The following is a 21,208-nucleotide window of genomic DNA, read 5'->3' on the forward strand; positions in this document are numbered from 1 at the left end:
GAAGCTGAAGTGATACATGTAAGTAGAATTAAATTACTCTATAGTATATTACAGCCACAGTGGGATTGTGGCTGTTCCTCCATTTTTAATAAGTGCTTATTTCCCAGGGGGCCTTGTTGGGCACCATGGGTCAACAGTGTCCAAGAGGGCAAAGCTTGTTCACCACATTCTAGAGCCCTTTAATTGCTTGAGGTTATGTGTGCTATTATCTTCCTTTTTCTCTTTCATTATGGAGGTGCAGAGGTTCGGATTGACCCATCCTCTCAATTTTGAAAGCACTCGCTGCGTTTAGCGCACTTCAATTAAGTGTGCAGAGGAGTGCTGTGATGAGATTTATTTAATTAATTATTCCACTTCTGTTTTGGCCCATGCATATATTCCTTTTTAAATCTTTCCTTGGGTGTCCCAGGTCCGCTCTTATTTATTCTGTTGTGATAATGTTACAACTGTAACAGCAATATTTTCGGTACTCCCAGGAGTGCTTGGTCTGACTCAAACATAATAACCCACGGCAGTGTCTGTCTGACTCTCAGCCATTCTCATTCCTGCTTGCAGCTGATGCCGTAACCCTGGCCCCTTCCCTGCAGGCTGTGCTGACGGCTGGCTCGGAGCAGCCACACACGCACACATGTATATGGAAAAAGACTTGTAGACCCACATTTGCATGGACACAAATGTTCGCATGCAAACATATGCAAATACGCTCATGTACATGCCAGTGTAGGCAGTAACACACAAGCGCGCACATGTCTTGATTCCCTTCCTCTGGTTTTAAATGAAAGACCTACACTATCGTACACTGTGGAGACACCAAAGTCATTCCAAAGTTGTGCTAGGAGACCAGTTCAATGGTGGAAATTGTTGTGGTGCTCATTTAACTCCAAAGCGTAGCACTTGCGGGCAAACATTGTTCCCAAGTAAAGCATTTCACGGTACAGAGCTGTGGCTTCATAAGGGGATTTGATCACTTTTACCTGTACTGACAAGTCTTCCCTTCAGTTCAAAAGAAGCAAAAACAGATGACTGATCAATATAAATGCAGGTGTTTAGAGAGATGGGGATTGATCAGTAATAGTCCCTCAAACTGAAAAAAAGAACAAATCACAGGAAAGAAAGTGAAAAGTTAAGTAGGACACTGTCAGGGATTCCCTGGGCACGAGTCTTGGAAAAACTGCACAGCACAAATGAAAAAGAACAGAGGAGAGCTGGTTGGGGAATTCAAAAAAGAATAATTAAAAACTCAAATCGGGTTCTTAACTGTGAGAAAGAGAGAGAGAGAGGGAGCGAGAGTGGGTTTTTTAAATCCACCAACAAGAATACACTTGGATGATAACTACCTCAGCCGTAGGCTATTAAAATATTAACCACCGCTGTCCAAGCTGGGACTTTGCAAACGGTACTGAGCAGTATCCTCCCCGGATACTGGGCCTGAGAGAAAGGCTCTGCTCCTGTTCGTTGCCCTGTGGGAGGCTCGGGCTTGCATGAGGAAGTGTTTTAATGTTTCTCAGATGCCTGGCTTACTGAGAGAGCTTTGACAAGGCAACTATCCTGGGTGTGATTTAAAGGTGTGCACAGAGGGAACCAGGTACTGGAGCTGAGGGCCTGTTAAGCTACCGGGTGCCTTTCTAGAGAAAAAAAGCAAACTTAAAAAAAAAAAAAAAAATTCCCCAGCTGCTGAGCAGACCTTGGTCCCTTAAATCCAAACCATTCATATGATATTAAACAAAAACTGTAATGCTTCTGCTATTTACGTTAATGTGTGTCTGACAGTGTAATACTTACAGGATATGTGTTTACAGTACATTAACTTGTTGCCAAAGATAAATATGTGAAATACCGTGAAACGTTCACAAAATGAAAAGATACCATAATATTGATATCTAAATGATTTGGGGCCAAAACTGCATTTGCATGTGTGTCTATTTCCTTGCAATTTAGTTCAATGACTGATGTTTCCAATAGCCTGCAATTGCCTGGAGCTTATTACACTCATAATGTATAAGCAGATACTTAGTGAGCGTATATCTAAATCATTTAGCAGGACTTCGTTTAGGGGGGAACACATGGCGAGGAGTGCACTCTTATCTCAAATAGTGCAATTGTAGAGGTTTTATTGACTCTAACAGATAACAGCAATTATTTCTCTGAGTGTGCTTTCTGGTGTCTGCCAAATGTGAGCTGGCAGATTATTAAAAAGACAAGTGGTCTCTTTGATACTGAGACAAAATACAAGAGTGTATTTTTAGCAACTATAAAGGTTTGCCAGCTTTGTTCAGGTGAAATCTCTTCACAGAATGTAATATACGTTCATGTGCCGCTTGTAGCAAAGAGTCGCCGATTGAGATAGGGTGATTGAAAAGTTGTTGAATATTCAGAGTGGCAGGTTCTTTGAATGTTTTATGAGATTACAGAGCCACGGCATGTATCGTGGCATTGACTTAAATTGTTAAAGTAGCCTGAAGATCATTGAAATGGTCAAATCTCTAATTTTTTATTCCCCAGCTGTGGTCCACCTAGCAGGGGAATCTCTGTCTATCCCACTCTCGTCTTGCCGTCCCGTGCCTGTCACCCACCCATTCTTCGGTCCGGCTTTGCTCCCACTCCAGCATCAACCTGTGTCGTTCTGCCTCGTCTCGGTTCTCCACACTTTCCCCCGTTTGCTCCTGCTGTCTCCTCTGTTGTCTCACATCCCCTTCTCTCCACTTCTCCCAGTAATGTCCCGTCTCTCCCTGGAATCAGAAGCTTGGCTGCTTGGCAAGCAGATGGGACAGATGAGGATGGCAGGGATTGGCTAATCCCTAATCTGCTGTCTCCTTGCCATTCTGGACCACAGAGGAGGGAAGCAAGTGAGAGAGAGCGAGCGAGAGAGAAAGAGACGGAGAGGGTGATGGAGCCAGCTAGATGGAGCCAGCTGTCAGATGGAGAGTCTTTCATGGTCCTGCGCACACAACAGCTGCACAGGGCCCGCCTGCACGGCTCTGCATTATTAAGCATCTTTTTAGTTGGTTCCAGATGCAGACCTAGCTGTGTTTACCCAGGCTTTGTGCTTTCTTGCTCCCCCACCCCACTCTCCACCTCCTCTTCCTACTTCACTGTCCTGTCATTTCCTCATTCCCTTGTTGCTTTGTTGCTTGATGTGGTCAAAATCATTGGACTTTTCCTACATGTTTTTTTTTTTTGTTCTTAAAAAGTAATGTGATGTTCAAGCCCGTGACCCCCGCGCATGAAGGTAGTATTAGCGCCTCAATAGTTTAGCCCCGTTAGATATTTCCATTTAGAAGTTTTTGAATCATTTAAACATGTGGGGACTTTTTTGGGTCGATGTGTTTTCCTTCTTTCGTTGAATTAATGAAAGTTAAGCTGTGGTGCAGCCCTGCCATATAGTTGCAATGATATCTAATGACATCAAATGAAAAAGAAATCTTTGCTGTCGACACATATGGTAATGGCTGAGAAGTAAAATGTAATTACAACATAATTAAATGGTTTCATCGCTGTAATTACATACCGTTTAATGTGCGGCTGTCATTATGACTGTACATGTCTGCATATAGTATGTGCAAACAGGCAAACTTGTTTAAACACAAATGCACAGGCACACACAAACACACCAACATATGCGCGCACACACTCACACACGCGCCACTTCACACCAATGTTCGCATATTCACAGCAACCTTTTGCGAAAGCCAGCTTTGAGAGGCTAATCTGTGCCTCGGTCCTGTCTCTTGTCAAGTTCAAGAGGGTTAACAAATCTTTACCTCCAGAACAGCCCTCCTCTTCCCCCTTTCATGTCCACATTTGTTCGCTGTATGTCCAAAAATCTACAGAGGCCCGTCCTGACTCAGTTGGGATTGGTTTAGCTGAAGAGCTGGAGGCTTTTCAGTTGCTGGCATCTGTTGTTCCTCTTCCCAGAGCTGCTGGCAGTCAGTTAATGGCCATGCTTGGGACCCAGAGAGAGAGAACAGTGGCTGATTTCCCCATTGCCATCGCACCAATCCCGGCACACCACCAACTGCAGATGAGCCACCAGCAGCTAGAAACATTCAGGCTAATGCTCCGCTTCTCTGAGAGTTCGGGGCAGATGTTCCACACTTTTTGTGTTTTGTCACATAACTTAACACTGTCAAGTTTGTCTTTTCATTTAGAGTGTTCGCAGATTTTTTCTTTTTTTGGGGTTTATCTAGTAAAAATAGCATCGTGATTAAAAGAACATTTGAAATCTTTATACCCCGTACGTTTTTACTAACCACAACGATACCGACCGACCTCCCCGGAGTTTAAAGTTTAATGACAAAATCAACAAGTTGTAATTTTTCTGCCTTTCGTTCCTATGACCAATACATGGTTAATTTTGACTCAGTGTGGATCATGCATCTTATTATTACAGGCACTCTGGGCTTACTGCTCTGCATCTGCATAATACTGAAGGAGGTTGCTACAGTTTAATCAGTATCTTGTTACTCTAGAGAGTAAGGCTGGATATGTTATCACTAAGGAGGAAGTTCAAATGAAGCTCGATAAATAAATTAATGCCTTGATGATTAGCTGTCACATAAGCAATTAAAATGACTTCAAATTATTCATTTTCAAACAGGTGCAGTGAAAGGAGGGTGTGATTGTTGTAGTAATTGTCAAAATCAAACAATTTGTTTTGATGAACCTTCCATATGCACCTCTTATGAAGAATTTAACATGGTGTGCATAAAATAATTCAAAGCTATAGAATAACAGATTTCCATATAGTGTTTACATCATGGTGTTTTTTAAAAATATATATATCTGTTGTTTCGGTCTTTCCTGGGCCTTTATTTTCTCTCCTCCCTCACGCTGCTGCTATAAATGTTCTGGGCTCTGAAAATCGCCACGACAAAACTGTGTATAAAACTCAATCACATTCTTTTAGCAAATTATTAATTGTGACTGTCATAGTCACAGCATCCTCCCGACAATCACACAACTGCCTCAGAAAAATACACTTGACAGCTCAGGACCCCAAATCCCACAATGAATTCGTCCTTGACACATCCTTAATGACGATCATCTTGATGATTGTAAATACATTATCATATCAGATCACGTCTGTGTTGCAATCATCACCTCCATTTCCTTTTAATTAAACAGCAAAGCTGACACCACATCTGTCAAAAAGGAAGTGAGACTTTTTTTGAAATCGGTGTGAACTTCTCCTTTTTTCCTTATTCCTGTTCCACAGCAAACAATAGAGAGGGAAATAGCTTTGAAAATAACAAGCTCTATCAGTGCCTATCTCCTCCTTGCCCTCTCCGTCTTTCTTCCTTTACCCCTTTCTCCTCCCTCCCTCTTCTCCCTCTCACACACTCTCACCCTTTCTCCCATCTCTTTTCTCTCCGTCTCTCCCTTTCTCCCACCACTTGAAAGGCAGGGTAATGAGACAGCTAGAGAGCAAAGGAAGGTGTCCGCAGAGCATCAGTTGTGCACGGAAGAAGTGAAAATTTACTGCAAATGAGACGATGCCAGTAAATTCATTTTTATTCAGATTACTGTCATCATACATTACGGCTTCCCTTGTAAACATTTGGCCTCGGTCTTTGTGATGAGGTGTCATTATTTGCCAGATTACGTTATTAAGCTATTAACACGTCAAGCACGGCGGGCAACAATACAGGGGCACGCTTAAACAAGCTGAAGAGAATGGAGGAGGTGTCACTGGCTTGACATATGAAGGCACTTAATAGCTACTGCTCTGAGGACAGACGAGAGAAATTAAATAGACAGCTTTCAGTGGAGAATGGAGAGCGCTATTCACAAGTACTCAGAGCTGACTGAACTGTCGTTACAAGGTGATTATTTACCAGGCCAGCAAATAAAATGCTGCAATTTAAGTCTATGGAAAACATATTTCCTTTCACATGTATGTTTATAGCACCTATTTACATGTTATTGGTGTCATTATTAAAAAGACGGCTGAGTTTGTTTGGAATTTGAAGGCCCAGGAATTCAGCTCTTGGCTTTTATTGCACTCTGAATGATGTGGAGCAATCTTTTAAAACGTAAACAGAGTTTTTTTTCAATTAATTTTGTTCAAAAAATAAAGTTAACATGAAAACGGCGGTTTTAGGTTGTGCTGTTTAAAACTGTGCAACTGACGAAAAAGTTTCTCTTTGTGTGTGTTGTTGTGTTGAACTTTAATTTTTCATCAAATCTTCTCAAAAAAAATGTCAGCGTTATGAAATAAACAGAAGTCCCACTGGTGACATGAAGAGGCTGAACACGGACAGCCAAGTCAGCGGTTTTGAGTGGATAAATCCATGGTAACCTATTGAAATGGTTCAACCACAGCCAAAATCGGCTACGACAGCCGACGGAGCCAGAGCCCCCCGTTCAGCCAGCACAGCAGCTTAGCAGTCTTAACAGAGAATCCACCACTTATCATCATCGGCATCCAGCGCCACAACACTCCACCATGAAGAGGCTTGAGTTAAGCCGGTTAAAATAACACGAGACAATACATCAACAACAGCTTCCTCTTCCCTTTTGATGCCTGCTTAATTTGAATGGTACAATGGGCTGAATCCTGTTCTGGTGCTCGACCAGAGGACCACAGAGCTCTGTCCATCTCTCCTTCACATCAGAGGCTGCTGGAGGAGCGGGGGGCCCCCTGATACTGTGTGGGGTTGGCTGATAAAGGCCTTATTTCAGGGTCTTCCAGTGAGGGGCTGGATTCTACTCCCCAGCAGGGACGGCATGGACCGTGCCGGTTAAGGGAAATGCTAGAAACTGCAGTTAGAGCTGAAACACTGAGAGGGGAGGGTGGGACAGAAAAGTAAAAGGGGAAAGCAGGAGAAGAGATTGAGGGAAGAGGCTGAGTGAAAGAGAGAGGTGTTGACTGATAATAGATGCTACCAGGAGAGTTTGCCATGCATATGACACCTTTGAGCTATAAATTGGAGAGTTTAAAAGTTCAATCTTTTCACTTTCTCTTTTGTTTTGGGAGCCTGTAAACGCGGCCTCATGGTATTTGACTTTTCTTGCAGGCGCTGACACATGACTGAGGTCCCATTACCTCCAACCCTGTTTGCTATTGAGGCAAACGATACCCATTGACCGGTACGGGCCCTGTGAAGCATTTTACCTTAGACTCATCCAGGACTTGACATGACCTTTGAACCTGAGGAGCACAGCTGTCAAATGTCTCTCATGTCATTCCCTTTGGAGACCCACTGATTCTTCACAAGAAATGACACACACACACACTGTTGCCATGAATCAACAACACACACACACACAATATTACCACATTTCTTGCGTTGGACTAAGAAGCTCACATAAATCAAGTAGCAAAATCAAGATTAAGCATACAGTGCATATGGAGAGACATTAACCATTAAAAACATGTTAATGCTGTACTGAAATTCTAAATCTGAAAATACTGAGCATACATACATTCACTTTTTCTTAATTTTGCAAAATACGCTGTAGTGGGACTTCATGAATATCTTCCATCATCTTAAACATGTACATGTAGTGGGAGGGGAAGACGTGTATCGGCTAATGAAAAGTGGGTGTGAAAGACTTCTAAAATTAGCAACAGCAAATACAAGTTTCTATTGCAAAAGAGGAGAAAGGAAAAACAATTTCTCAAACATGTCTTGCTCTAAAAATCTAAATTTGCATCATTGTGTTTTGTGTTTCCAACGCGGTTTGGAAACTGCCGAGAGTGTATTTATGCGAGTCACAGAGATATCCAAGCTTGTGAATTTACTGTGACAGGAGCACCACCAACTGGTCAAAACATGCCTCACCATTAAATACCTTACTACTCTCTCCTCTGATGTGCATTGAAAGATTAGTCACATGCATCCAGTTGCAACCTCTACATTTAAACAGTCTTGATTTATTCTTAGTGTGATCTGAAAAACAAGCAAGGTTTTTTTTTGCTTCCACCTCAAAACCCCCTCGGAGAGGTTGACTTCACGGTATCCATCATCATGCATCTTTAATGACGTCAGGCCAGGAGCATGGGGTAAAATCACAGTAGTGGCCCGAGGCTAAAACCAGCTAAAATGAGGTTCCTCTTACCCCTTCCCACGCAGCGAGAGCTCCACATAGGCCGAGAGGGAGGGTACATCGCACCCATCGATCGCTGAGGCGGCTTGGCGGCTGGCGGCCACTCGGTGGGGTTGATGGATACATTTGTGGCGTAAAAACTCAGAGTTGAACGCGGTGGGCCTGAGCAACGAGCTGGGAGACAGAGGTGTGACAAACGATGGATGCCTTGATTTATGGGTGCTTCTGTGAAACTGAGAAAAGGACAATCTTCTTTCACCCAATTTGATTTAACTGTAAAGGGTCTTTGGGGACCCACGGCACAAAGCCTAAAAAGTAGAGAAACTTCTCTATATTCAAAACACATGTCAGAAACTGGAGCACTGTAGTAACACTAAGCTTTAATCCCACCCTGAATTCTGTCACACAAACCTCCACGTTCCCCATTAACTGTAATTCTATTAGTCACTGCAAATTCACAGACAAAAAAAAACCTATATATTTTACGTATGTATATATATATATGAATGTAGTTTTTCACATTATAGAGAAAACAAATAGACTAGAGCTCAACTCAATTACATATGGTAACCCTCAAACAAATAAGTCAAATATAGCTCAGGGCCAAAATGCATTTTATATCACAGAGAGCAAAACAAAAGAGCAAGCAATAAAAAGATCTCCCACATTTCACAGCGTACAGTATTTCTAAGCTATTTCCTGTAAAACTCTATGATAGTCTGAGTGTGGCTTGGAAACATCTTTCAGTTGCCGAGCCCCCAGCCTTGACCTCAGGGGTCAAAGTCAGTCAGGCTCTTCCTGTCTGTGGCTTTTCCCAGGATCCCCTGCCTGTCGGCATGTCAGCACCTCTCCTGTCTCCTCACCAACTCAGGATGTTGCTTTTGCCTTCCAAGAGTTTCCTGAAACCGGAGGAAAAAAAAAGATCGGTTTCCATGCAGGGGTCACTTGATGTGAAAAAAGAAACGCCATTAAATACTGCTGTTTTGTATATTTGACTCAATTTTACAAACTCACTGCCCTTTGACTTGTGCCTATTTGTGGAAGTGAGGATGTGTTAGCCTGTGGGGAATGAAATGTGAATAGAAAGAAATGTTTTTATGAAGGGTAAACACAAGATCCACCTTCCCTATTTTCATTTTTTTTTTTCACACAGCAGCTTCTCATTCATCTTAGCTGCTTTTTCCAACATGTAACAAGCATTGCAAATTATTTTTTTTAATCTAGTGTGGAACAAGATGTCTTTAATGTTTAAGCATGAATCTAATGGAGACCATGCAAAAAACCTCGAATGGAAGGAGCTTTGCAATACTAGTCCCTATAATAATTAAGTGAACACTAAAACAGGGTCATGTTCTGATTAGAGGGCATGATGGACAATTAAGGGTGACGCTGCTAAAATAGTGGACTGCTTTTGAGCAGAGGTGACTGGAAATGGGGCACATTATTAAATGGGATGTAGGTGTCTCTCTCTTTCTTTCTTTCTTTCTCTCTTTCTCTCTTTCTCCAGGTACTGAGAGGAGGAATGAGGGCTAAATGACAAGGTTGCACCCCCGGCAACAGACGTCCTGATTACTTTTTGTCTCAAGCTTCACAGCAGACCCAAATAAACCAAAGGCACTAAACCTATACACTCAATTAAAAGCCATGTTTATGATGCAGAAGTTAGCTATGCACACCTTTGTCTAAACTTTGATATTAAGTCTGTCATGGATGCTTAAAAATTCTTCTTAGCCCCTCCAGTATACCCGTAACTCTTATTCCCTTGTTGAGCAGCCCAAAGAGTATGTGTGTATAAATGGAAGGCCTGTCATTTCACATTCATTAAAAGTGAAGTTCCAAAATTAATAATGTAAAAATATGGGTTTTAATTAGTCTTCTATTCTGCCCAATGTACTTAAATTGGATCATCTGGTCCCCGATGCCCTTTCACTTAATAAAGAATTAGCCTGTGATGTTCTGAGCTTGACAGGTAGGATAAAGTGGAGAAAATCACTGCTGTTATATAAAGGATATATCCGTTTGTATGTAATTTGCAGCTTAGTCAATTTGACAGGGGGGAGGTTCCCAGCCATGGATCCCATGCAGGTTTCCATTTAATGCATTTCTATCATGTTATGGCGTGACCACACCAGCGCCTTGCATCGTTCAGTTCTGCCATATAATTAGTGACATTAATCCAATTTGATTGGATATCTGCCTCAGTCTGGTAAGAGTATTACTTCTGAGTAAAAGCTGTACCTACACATAGAAGGTTACTACTAAGTGTGATCTAGTGTGTTAAAGCTCATTTTAAAATTTTGAGTTTTCGTGTAGCATGCAAAAAAAAAACCCAACCTCTTTTAATTATTTTTTATGATGCAGAAGAGAGAGAGTATGCATTTTATATACTGCAGCCGTGCTTTGAACATGCAGAGATTTAAAAAAAAAAAGAAGATTAAAAAAAGCAGCTTCTCCTCATGATCATCCAAAGCTTGGAGGTTGTTGTATCTTAAAGGTTAAACGGTAGAGGAGGGGGTGGGGGGGTGTTTAAAAGGAGGCTTCAGTTGAAAGCATATGGCATCCATAAGTGATCCTTTACATTCAGTGGTCATATACTGGTGTTTGTGTACGGGTGAGTGGGTGTTGTCGCGTTATTCTCAGGCAACGAGCCCAGACAGCCCTCACCCTCTCCTTTCCTCTCTCTCTCTCTTTCTTACTCTCGCTCTCTCACTCCCTTGCGCGGGACAGGCACAGCTGTCAGATCAAAATCAATCGCATTTTAAAGGACGTGCGAGCTAAATATTTCATTCTTGCCTTGGGAACCAATTAAGTGCTACATATGAAGTCAGAAGGACTGGTTGAGCCGGAGTCGTACTGGTGCGTACCAGCTGCTCCATTGCTTACACCAACCCCCCTTTACCCCATGCAAATGTGTCAGTGTGAACATTCGAGTTCAATTACCTAGTGATGTTTTAAAAATGCACCAAAGCCAGACTGGCAGTCCGGAATTGGAGGGGATCCACCCCAGGTATGTTGTTTATTTAGTTGTTGTCTGTTGTGCTGGCTGTAACCCATTTGCCCTGATTGCAGATGTAAAGGATAGCAGCGATAGGAGGGACTGAGGCCTTCAAAGTGCCATGTGTCAGAGAACACCTCACACCGGATGGCAGGGAGAACTGGCATCCATTCCTCAAACCTTAACCCCTGCCTCCAGCTCCCATTACACAGCATCAAGAATCTTAAAAATTAAGTTTTTTCCGAACTTAAGCTAAGTGAACATTTCCTCTACGTGCCCTTTATATATTTTTTTTCTCATGCTCATTTTAGTCCTTTTTATTTGCTCTTTTGTCCACTTCTCCATTTCTTCTTCTCTTTATTCCCTGGGCATGATAAATCACGGTCTATTTATTCCTGCTGAAGTTGGAACAACGTATCATGTCCTTCCAGAGCATCTGCTTTGTCAATTTAAAGGACAAGTAAAAAACATTTTTTTTATTTAACTAAAAGTTTGTACTAAGACTGGAGCATGGTAGGGGTGAAACAGATTAGAGAGCAACAAAAGAAAAAAATAAGTCACACTAGGAAGGTTAAAGTGTGTATATGTGAGGGAGGGGGGGAGTTGAAGGCACGTACAGAATGTGACTGAAAACGAAAGAGCTGGTTTTCTAAGTGGCAAAGAGGATATCTGAGAGAGCTAAGAGAAGAAGTGAGAGGAAAAACAAAAGCAGAGAGTAGAACAGGGAAATACAGAGAATGGAGTAAAGTGAGAGACAGTGCAAAAAGGAAACAGTGTGAAAGAGAGAGTGGGAGAGAGGAAAAGTGGTAGAGAAAGAGAAAGAGAGACAGGGAGGGAGTATGATTGATAACGGTGCTGACAGAACCCCTCTGGCCATGCTCTCTGTGGCAGTTTGGGGAGACAGGGCCTCCCCGCGTGAGACCGAGCTGCCCCTCGCCACTGTCCCAGCACACACTCCACATCTGGTGGGATCGCCCACGCTAGGTCAGAGGTCGCGGCACCATGGGGCTACTTTCGGACTCACATCCCCAGAATGCTTGGAGAAAAACACAAGGCCTGTCGGGTCCCTGCAATAATCAGCATTTTGAAAGTACAAGCATGAGACTAATCACTCCTCAGGAATATTTTGGCTTTGCACTGACCTGAGGAAAAGGTAGAAGGAAAAACAACGAGAAAAAAAATTATTATTTTTTTTGTAGCTAAATCATGATGACATAGTGTATCACAAAAACAAAAGCACAGTTGAAGGTAAGCAGAGATTAATGTGCTGATGTGCAGTGTGGGTCCTGCGTGTGTGTGCATGTGTGCACTCACAGTGAGTATGTGTGTGCATTACTGCCCGTGTGCAAGGAGAAAACACTGATGAATTAGAGATAAATAATGAAGTAGCTCAGGGACTGATTTGTGATAGCAAGTGGGCCCATCAACAGAGAACACTAATACTTTTGAATGCTATGCCGTTTGATGTTGATCAAGTTCAACTCGGCTGACAGGGCTGAGAAGACTGTGGGGAGCACAGGGACCATACTAGAGAACCTACTCAGACAGGTGAAAGAGGAGAGGGACAATACCACTCAGACACACTCACGTACGCTGCTGCTCACACATACAAACACACACCCGATGACTCACACACATACACAAATGCAGAGAAACCCTTATCCAGTGTACAGTTATTTAAGCATTTTAAACAGGAAAAGGTCAGCATGTCATTTATGTACTAAAAGTTAATTTCTTCCTCTGTAGAGGTTTTTTTTTTTGTTAATTAACTTTGTTAAATTCTTTAAAAAAAAAAACAAGCTCATATAAAATGGCATAGTCCCCTATCATTTTCTGTCCATAGACATTCATGACATGCCACTGTTCCTCCATCGCTTGGGGCATGGGTCATTTTGAAAGTGTCACCATTTAACTGGGGGGAGGGCTGGGTCTCCATACCTCCAGCATTAGCCCATGTGGGCAGAGTTCGGATGTGTGGAGAGCGTGGCCTCATTATGAAGGAGATAAAGACCGTTAAGGCTGTTTGGTCTTGGGCCGGCTCCAGCCCCTATGGTGAAACACACCTGCTCCCCTCTTTAAAAAGCCCTGCTCCAGTTTAGCTCTTGGCCACGGACGAGTAATGACCTATCCAGGGGGCCGTAACGCCCGCTTCGTTTAGCCTGTCGTTAAGACCCAGAGTCAGCAGCATACTGCGGCACAGTACCGTGCCAAAACTCAGTACAGGGTGTCCTTGCCAAAGATCTAACATCAAGCCTACTCTGTTAGAATATGGATAACTAACTAGCTAACCACATTAATGAAATGGCAGAATGAATTTGGCAGCATTACGCTCCACTTGAAGAATTTCTTTTAGACATATTGTCAGATGGGTTTGATACTTTGATAATTCAACTGAATCATCAACATGAATATAAATCAAAAAAGAGGCCCTTGTATCTCAGCCAATAGGAACACACTCAAGAATACAGTATCCACTTAGTAATTAGAGAACATAAAGTTGCAGCTTGACACTGCTTGGTTTCCCATTGTTGTCCTGTCTTTGTTGTTACGCACATGCGGGCTCTCACAGACATGCACTGTCGCACTCACTGAATGGCACATGAATGCATAGACATGCCTGAGCAGAACACGCGCGCGTGCGCACGCACACAAATGCAGACACGCGCACGCACGCACGCATGTGCTTTTACACACACAAATGCACTCACACACATATAAAGATTTCCCAGTTTCCCAGTTATGTTTTCATCAAAGCTTTTCTTTGGCACTACAGAGCAGCGTCAGTATGGTAATGTGTTGTGCTGCCTGGAAAGCTGTCAAAAAGCTCCCACCTTGGATGAGAGACCACGGTAATTCAACTGGGCTCCTGTCTTCTGTGTGTTCAGGTCTCCTCATTATTCCGCTTTGCGGGGTAATGGCGTCTTGCACTGTTTTATCTGTCAGCTCACAGCAAACTATAGTTTTTTAGCCCTGTATATTAGATGCTAACATCAAAGGCAGCTGTCTTGACACAGGAGAGAAAGAAAAAAATTGTTGCGTAAAAAAAAATGGAAACACTCCCGGTAGGCGAAAATTGAATCTCTTTACGTCTAGGGTGATGTGTGTATTGAGAATAGATTTGCTGGTTGGCGTCTATGTGTTTGTTCTCAAGTAAACAGCAAGGCTTGTTTGGGTGTAACTGTCAGGTATATGCGTGTGCCCCGTGTGAAAATGGGTTTGTTGGCAAAGTGGGAGTTAGAAAAAAACAGCAACACAAATTCACTCTAGCTGTCTGATCAATGGGGATTTAAGTTACCAGTGACAACTGCACAGCAGATGTCAAGAGACACAGACCCTTCGCATAGCGTAGCAATGCTAGCCGCATATTCTATCCGCAGGTTTTGTGACTTGTCTCTTTTTACCCAGCTGAACGCCTCTGAAAAGTGATTTGTACAGGCACCGGTTTGATCATCTGAGCAAGTTTCAAGAAAAGTGTGCCTCCAAAACTATAGTCTGGCACCATCCTGTTATCCCCCTCCTTTGCACTCACCTCTATTTGGGCATGTGGGGCTTTTGCCCCCTTGGGTGGTGGCAGACTTGTATACAGTATGTGTGTTTATTGCAAGTGTGTGTAACATGAGGTAAGTTTATAGGAATAGATGAATGTGTGTGCATGTGTGTGCGTGTGTGTGTGTGTGTGTGTGTGTGTGGTGGGGGTAGGGTTCTTCAGAAGACGCGGGTAGAGCAAATTAAAACTCACCGCAGGAAATGAGCGCCCTTGGCACTCCTCTTCCCAAGCAGCTGCACACACCCCAACCATCATCTGCCATTTTGACACATCCACGGGGCGTAGCAGGGAGCGACAAGGGTGGGGTGAGGTGGGGTTGGGGGAGGCCGAGGGGTGCCAGCGCGACACCCACGGCTGCAAGCATCGCCGGGCCGCAGCCTCCAGCCAAACAGGTGTGTGACATCATGCCGCTGGTTCCTCTTCGGGGGCCCGGGGAGCTGGCTGGGGGACTGGAGCAGAGAGGGGGGTGTGGGAGGAAACAAAGGGAGGTTAGGTCTCTACCTGACAAGCTCATTGATAACGTTTGGGACAAGAGCCCTGAAGTCGATGGCAAATTGCCTCTAATGTCTCCCGGAGATCACGGGCCAAAGTCAGGTGCTGGGCGCTAAATGGGCTCATTAGTTATGATTTTTTTCTTTCTTTTTTGGACTTTGCAAGGAGTTTTACACACACGTACACACATACACACACACACACATACATGCACACGCACACACATCAGAGATAGTTGAAGCCAGAGGGCTTTTGCAAACTTGGGACGTCATCATAACTCAAGACAGGGTTATAGCTGAGCCCAAGTGTTGAGACCTTTTCCTCACAGCTTTCGTAGCACTTACACGAGACATTTTTTGGTTTGGAGTTTGACTATATCAACAGCTGAGACATGCAGAGTTGCACCTGGGGAATACACAAGTGAATTCACCAATGATCTGAAATCAATCCCACACAGGAGGTGAACACTGTCATTTTTTCCCCAACAAATTTGTAACCAGAACAAAACTTTACACAGAGATAAATGAAATCAGCACGTACCTATTTAGAATTCTCAGCATGTCTCCTGCATACACCCCTCTTCACACTTCAGTCGAATCCCCCAGCGACAGATCCTGTAACAGAGGAGAAGGAGGCTGTGAGTAGCCTGGGGGGTTCCTAAAGGCACCCGTCTGGGACCTGCTTCATAATCAGTGGACAGAGAGGATAGTGGTGGTACGGCTTCCCAGGGCCACTCTCTCCCCCTGGCTGCCCGAACTCTGTTAAGCACCCCAGGGCTACCTGTTAAGGTGTTCCCCCTGGTCCAGTCTCTCTTCCTGGGCAAAAAAACTCACATGTAGGCTGCTGTCGTGAACACGATCTAAGGTCTGACTGCATAAAGGTGTTTTTGCGTGAACGTAAAGGTGCATTATTTATGTGTGACCAATGCATGCACGTATACATATACACAGCAGACACACACACACACATTCCAAGTGTGCCTCAACACATCTTGTGTGTGATTTCTTGCGCTATTAAGAGGAGGTGTATTATTGTTAGTTGTCAAGGAGACATTGCAAGGGAGCTAGAATTACTCACCCACATGGACATAACTGCATGCCAAGAAATAGCCTGGACAATACAAGTCTCTCTGCAGACCTCTTTGGCCCTTATCAACAATAATAGTTGTAAAATGGCTCTAATTAGTCTGCAGTGAAGTTAAGTGCTGTTGTCCAATAACAAATGCTCTTCTCGATAATAAGATAAAAATGCATATTAAAAAAAATATTAAAAAAGAAAGCAGCTAAGAAATTACAAACCCTAAACTTGGGATTATATCTGTGGCTGTTGGATTTTTATTCTTTTAGCTTCTTAAAAAAGTACATTATGACATGTTGTCTAGGATCTGTTTTATCTGTCTGGGTTTTTATTGTAGTTACTGTAGGTATATGTAACATTGGCTGTTTCTGTTTCCATAGTCAGGTAGAATATTCCCTTGACTATGCCTCGGGGTATCTCCTCCTTTCCGCTTTTTTCACACCAGACCTCAACATCACTGCTGTTGTAGATGCAGAAAACTGTGTAGTGGTAAGCAACCAGGGAGGCAGGTCTGGGGTTGCAAGCGTGGACTTTCTAATTCAGGCCCTGGCCAAGGGATCTGGGAGACATCGTCGATTTTAACAAACACACTGGCCATTTCCAAATCTGCCTTGTGTGCTCAGCCGTCCATGGTTCTCCAAGATATCTGGAGGAGAGGGAGGGTAGGCGTGAGGCTTCTGGGAGGAGGGGTGTACAAGGCGGAGAGAGCCAGGACTGTGCCGTCTCTCCAGTTTGGTTTGGTCCAAGCACAGAGCCAGCTGGCCTCATTAGGACTTGATGGGAGGCGGGCTGGCATGAGACGTGCACATGCATGCACACATCAACAAATGTAGTGTGAAGCGTGGCCTGATGCCCGTGAAAGACCCACACGAAAGTTTTTTTTTTCTCCCCCCCCCATCTTTCTTTCTTTCTTTTTTTTTTATTGAGTGCACAGTGGCTTACGGGCAGAGAGAGCGCATGATGTGGGAAAACATGATCATTAGTTTATGTCTCTCTTTAAGGTGCTGTCTTTACCTGGCTCACCTGGGCGATCACAGTGCGCTTGAGTGCTTGTTTGAGAAAAGAGCGAACCATGAACAGGGGCGATGAGGGTTGGGTTGGATGGAGTGGGTATAAAGGGACGAGAGAATATGATTCATGGTAGGGTGGGTTCATCACGAGAGACGGCCACTGACCTACAGTCTGAGGGCCATTGGACCGGAACCAAGGCCTTGTTCCGACAGAGCGAGTGTAGCGTGAGCTGTGACGGATGGCGCCGGTCTGTTTGAGAGCCCCTGAGCAGGTGTGTGTCTCGCTCACATCTGCAGGCAAGCACAGTGAACCGAGACCAAATGGCAGACGCATGGGGCCCATCGGGTACCTGTGCACTGAGACACACTAATGATTATGGATGCAGGCCTATTAACGGTCACATCTGTAAGGGAGAACAACAACCAGCGCACTGGGAGTGAGTCAGCAGTTTTAACTCCCCTCTGAAACATAGACATGCTGGTGTCAATGTTGGGATAAAAACTCAAGTCAAAATGCTGCCTTAGCCTGAGCTCAGGTACAGACCTTACCTCTGCTCGGGCTCTGCTGAAATTGAGGAGGCTCTCTGGCCTCCTTGAGAGAAGACTTCAAGAAGTTTACTTGTTGAACTTGAAAACTGACACATGCTGAAGGACACTGTAAGCAGCAAAAAAAAAAGGAAAGAAAGAAAAAAAGGACTTCCTGTTACAACTCAACACTAAATTATCTAATGAATTCATCAACTTAAAAACAGCGTTAAATATTCATTCTAAGAGTATAGGTAATAAATTAAATATTACTCATTGACTCATTATTTAAAAATGCATAATATGATTTGCATAGTTTTATCCTGATAGGAAATAATAATGGGTAGTTGTCTTGTAGCGTCTTTCATGACGGATGAAGCTTGCGTCTTTTTGTTCCCTCATCATCCCTCTATCCTACTTGCTTCTCATTAAAGTTTTAACGGAGGCTGTTTTAATTGTCAATCCTTTGACAGGTTGATAAAAGCAACTTGACAATTAAGTTCATTGGCTCTGCTATGCATATTAATTAGGTCTTATTTGGGTTTCTATTGTTATTGGAAGGAGCACTCATGGTGTAGCAAAATGTCATCCATTAACTTCTCTCTTCTCAGAACTTAATGTAATTAAGCTTGCTATTGTATGACTACGAGAGGAGACTCTAGAGAGAGGAACTTTTAGTATTCATTGTATAAATGAGTAATGCCATTCCTGTGACACTGCAACAACGCTGTTTCCCCCAAAAATCAGCCATTCACAACTTTATTATCTGTAACAAGTGCTGCCTGCTCTTGTTTGGTTAATGAACAAAGGGGGCTTGCTTTCATGTCGCTACATGTGTGTACGCACATGTGCGCGCGCTGCATGCGTGTGTGCGCTTGTGCGTCTGCACATGGGTTTGTTTATGCCTGTGCAAAGCAGGGATGAAGCGAGAGAGGGAGCGTGTGTCAGAGGGGAAAGCGGGGCAGGACATAAAGGGTGCGGAGAGGCTCGGCATTGGGAGGGAGGAGAAAGAAAAATGAAGTAGCGCCGCGGCTCGAGGTGGGATGGGTGTGTTCTAGCAGATTACCCAGTGCACCTTGCTCAACTCTGCAGGCCCACACACTCACATCAAAGTGGTACCCCCTATCTGCCCGAGGCTTAGTCGGCCCCTGTCCACCCCCCGTGTCACTCCATACATCCTCGTGTTCGTGTTGAATAATTGACAGTTCTGTTTTACATGCTCAGCATTTGCCAGGACATGGAAGTGTGGCTCCAAACAGGGCATGACTCTGAGAGGTGCCGCGTGTTGGTTTGACTTCATTAGAATGTGCCCTACTAATGCTCTGCACGCACCCTGAGCTGAATACCATCAAGCATAATCCACAGAGGAATGTCTGTGGAATCAACAAGGTGGTTGCGGTAATAAAGATGCATTTTTGCTGCGCTTTTATCGCAACTTAATTGTCCACATAGCTTCAAGAGTTTCCCCTTCCCACATGTGAGCAGACAGCAGGTTTCATTTCCAAGCCAGGTTTATGAAGGGAGCAGCACCTCCCTTCATTACAATGGGACTGTTTCAGCTCCTTCTTTGAAGATACTACGTACTGTCTGGTGTGCACTTACATTCAGAATCTGCTGAACTTGTTGGACGTCACTCAAGACCGCCAGAATGGCCATGCATAGCAAAGGACAATGACTGCCATGGGTATCTGAAGGGGCTAGAGTGTTTGTGCCAGGGCGATCTCTGAAGTCAAATAAGCCATTATCAGTCTGTCAAGCCAGGTCTCATTTCAGGTCTCTTAATAACAGTTAGGCAGTTTGGTGAAGTCTCTATCAATGCCCCAGTAATTGCTTTTTACAACTACTGTAGAGAAATGAGACAAAGAACTGAAGCGATAAAGCATGGTTGCAACAGGGTGGTGAGATTATAATCTCTTCTTGGGTTTGAACTGAAATAAGTAAAAAGAAATATCAAGGATTGCATGTGGTTTTGACTTTGGATCACACAGGTCTGTACGGAAACTTAAGTGTAACAGTAGGAGTATAGTATGGTATAGCCAAGTACTCAAAGCAAAGGAGGGAAAGGCCTGGCTGTTCATTTGATAGTTTACCTTGACCCCTGAAGTGTGTCGCTCACACCCCGAGGGCTTGGGCTGGCAAAACCTTTCTCACTCCCCCCTGGGAATGATAATCTCAACGTGGGCGTTTACCACGGACACCAGACACAACACCATTAGCCACAGCTCCGCTGCTGCTCATTAGGACCCCCCGATCGATATAGGCGGCCACAGAAATCGCCAGCGCTGCGGAACCAGCTATCACTCTTCAGAGTTATTATCGTAAACAGCTCTGGCCAAGATTTAGGGCAGTACCCCACTTTTGCTCCTTCTATTGAAAATAGAGGGTTGGGAGGACCATAACAGAGTGACCGAGGCCCTTCTAAGGACATTATATTGTATGACTTGTTCTCAAACTTTGTGCTGTGTGGAGTCATTGCCTTGCTATAAAATTAGAAGCAGTCAGGAATCATTACAGTGTACGCTGCACTGTTCTCTGGGGCCTGGTATTATGACATGGTTGAAGCAGAAAAACACTGACACAGAGGAAGTTCACTCATTACTGCAAAGATATCTGAGCTCTGATGTCTCCCTTATTGAGTGTCAAAAATAAAAGATTCAGTTTAAGCACAGCTACACAATCTGCTGAGTTTGCAAAGCAACTTTCTTAATGGCACACACACATATATGTATATATATATATATATGTGTGTGTATGTATGTATGTATATACATATATAAAGGGTTAAAAAAAGGAGCAAGTAATGTAGAATGACTGGGTGCTTTCAAAATGTTTCTCCACACACGCTCTGTTTGATATCAACATGACAAGATAATTTAATTATTTTCCCATTCTTTCCCTTGAAACACGAGGTGTGGAGACATTAGTCACAGGAAATTGTAGATGAAAAGACAAAAAAAGGAGGATAACCCGTTGGTTTCTGGCAGTAGGAGAGAATAATATTGAGGCAAAATTGTGAAAATAAGAAAAAGGGGAGATGTATTGATTTTTGGTGGAGCCAGGGAAAGAAAAGAGAGGGAATAAAGAAGTGCTCTTTGGCCGATGTGTCCAAATGATGTCTCAGGGGAGGTTCTTAATGGTAGGGGGAGGGGTGGAGGGGGGTTAAGGGGGTGAGGTGGGGGTGACGGGGGCAGGTGCCTACCCTGACTAAGGCATGGAACTGCCCTTAGGCTAGGGCTAATGGTATTGGCTGAGCTTACTTTAAGCAGCTCTTTCCTAATGGCCAACTATGAGTGTGCCACAGGATAGACAGGTATTGATTGGTTCAAATGCTCTTGAGTTGACAAGAACTGAAAGTCCCTCAAGCATATACAATCTTGCAGCAAATTATGTCACATGGAAAGGTGATTAAAAACAGAAGCTTGGAGCAGGCACACTCATTAAAAGTGTATATAATATTTCTCTTGTTGTCCTTGTATTACTGTCTCTTGTTTGTGTTCACTCTTTTTGTTTCTC

General features: G+C 43.6%; 1 long non-coding RNA gene across 2 annotated transcripts; it reads right to left on the bottom strand.

The window, feature by feature from the left end:
- Positions 1-8,646: 8,646 nt before the first annotated feature.
- On the bottom strand, positions 8,647-20,366 carry LOC146505531 (uncharacterized). 2 transcript variants are annotated; one of them, XR_014877741.1, is made up of 5 exons: positions 19,786-20,366; positions 17,720-17,825; positions 15,624-15,697; positions 14,784-15,040; positions 8,647-8,948 (listed from the first exon to the last, which is right to left on the bottom strand). It is a non-coding gene; the product is annotated as an uncharacterized LOC146505531 (long non-coding RNA). The 2 variants fall into 2 exon arrangements; XR_014877740.1 differs by lacking the exon at positions 17,720-17,825.
- Positions 20,367-21,208: the final 842 nt, after the last annotated feature.

Source organism: Neolamprologus multifasciatus, chromosome 13 (genome assembly GCF_963576455.1).
Source record: "Neolamprologus multifasciatus chromosome 13, fNeoMul1.2, whole genome shotgun sequence".
Classification (NCBI taxonomy): Eukaryota; Metazoa; Chordata; class Actinopteri; order Cichliformes; family Cichlidae; genus Neolamprologus; species Neolamprologus multifasciatus.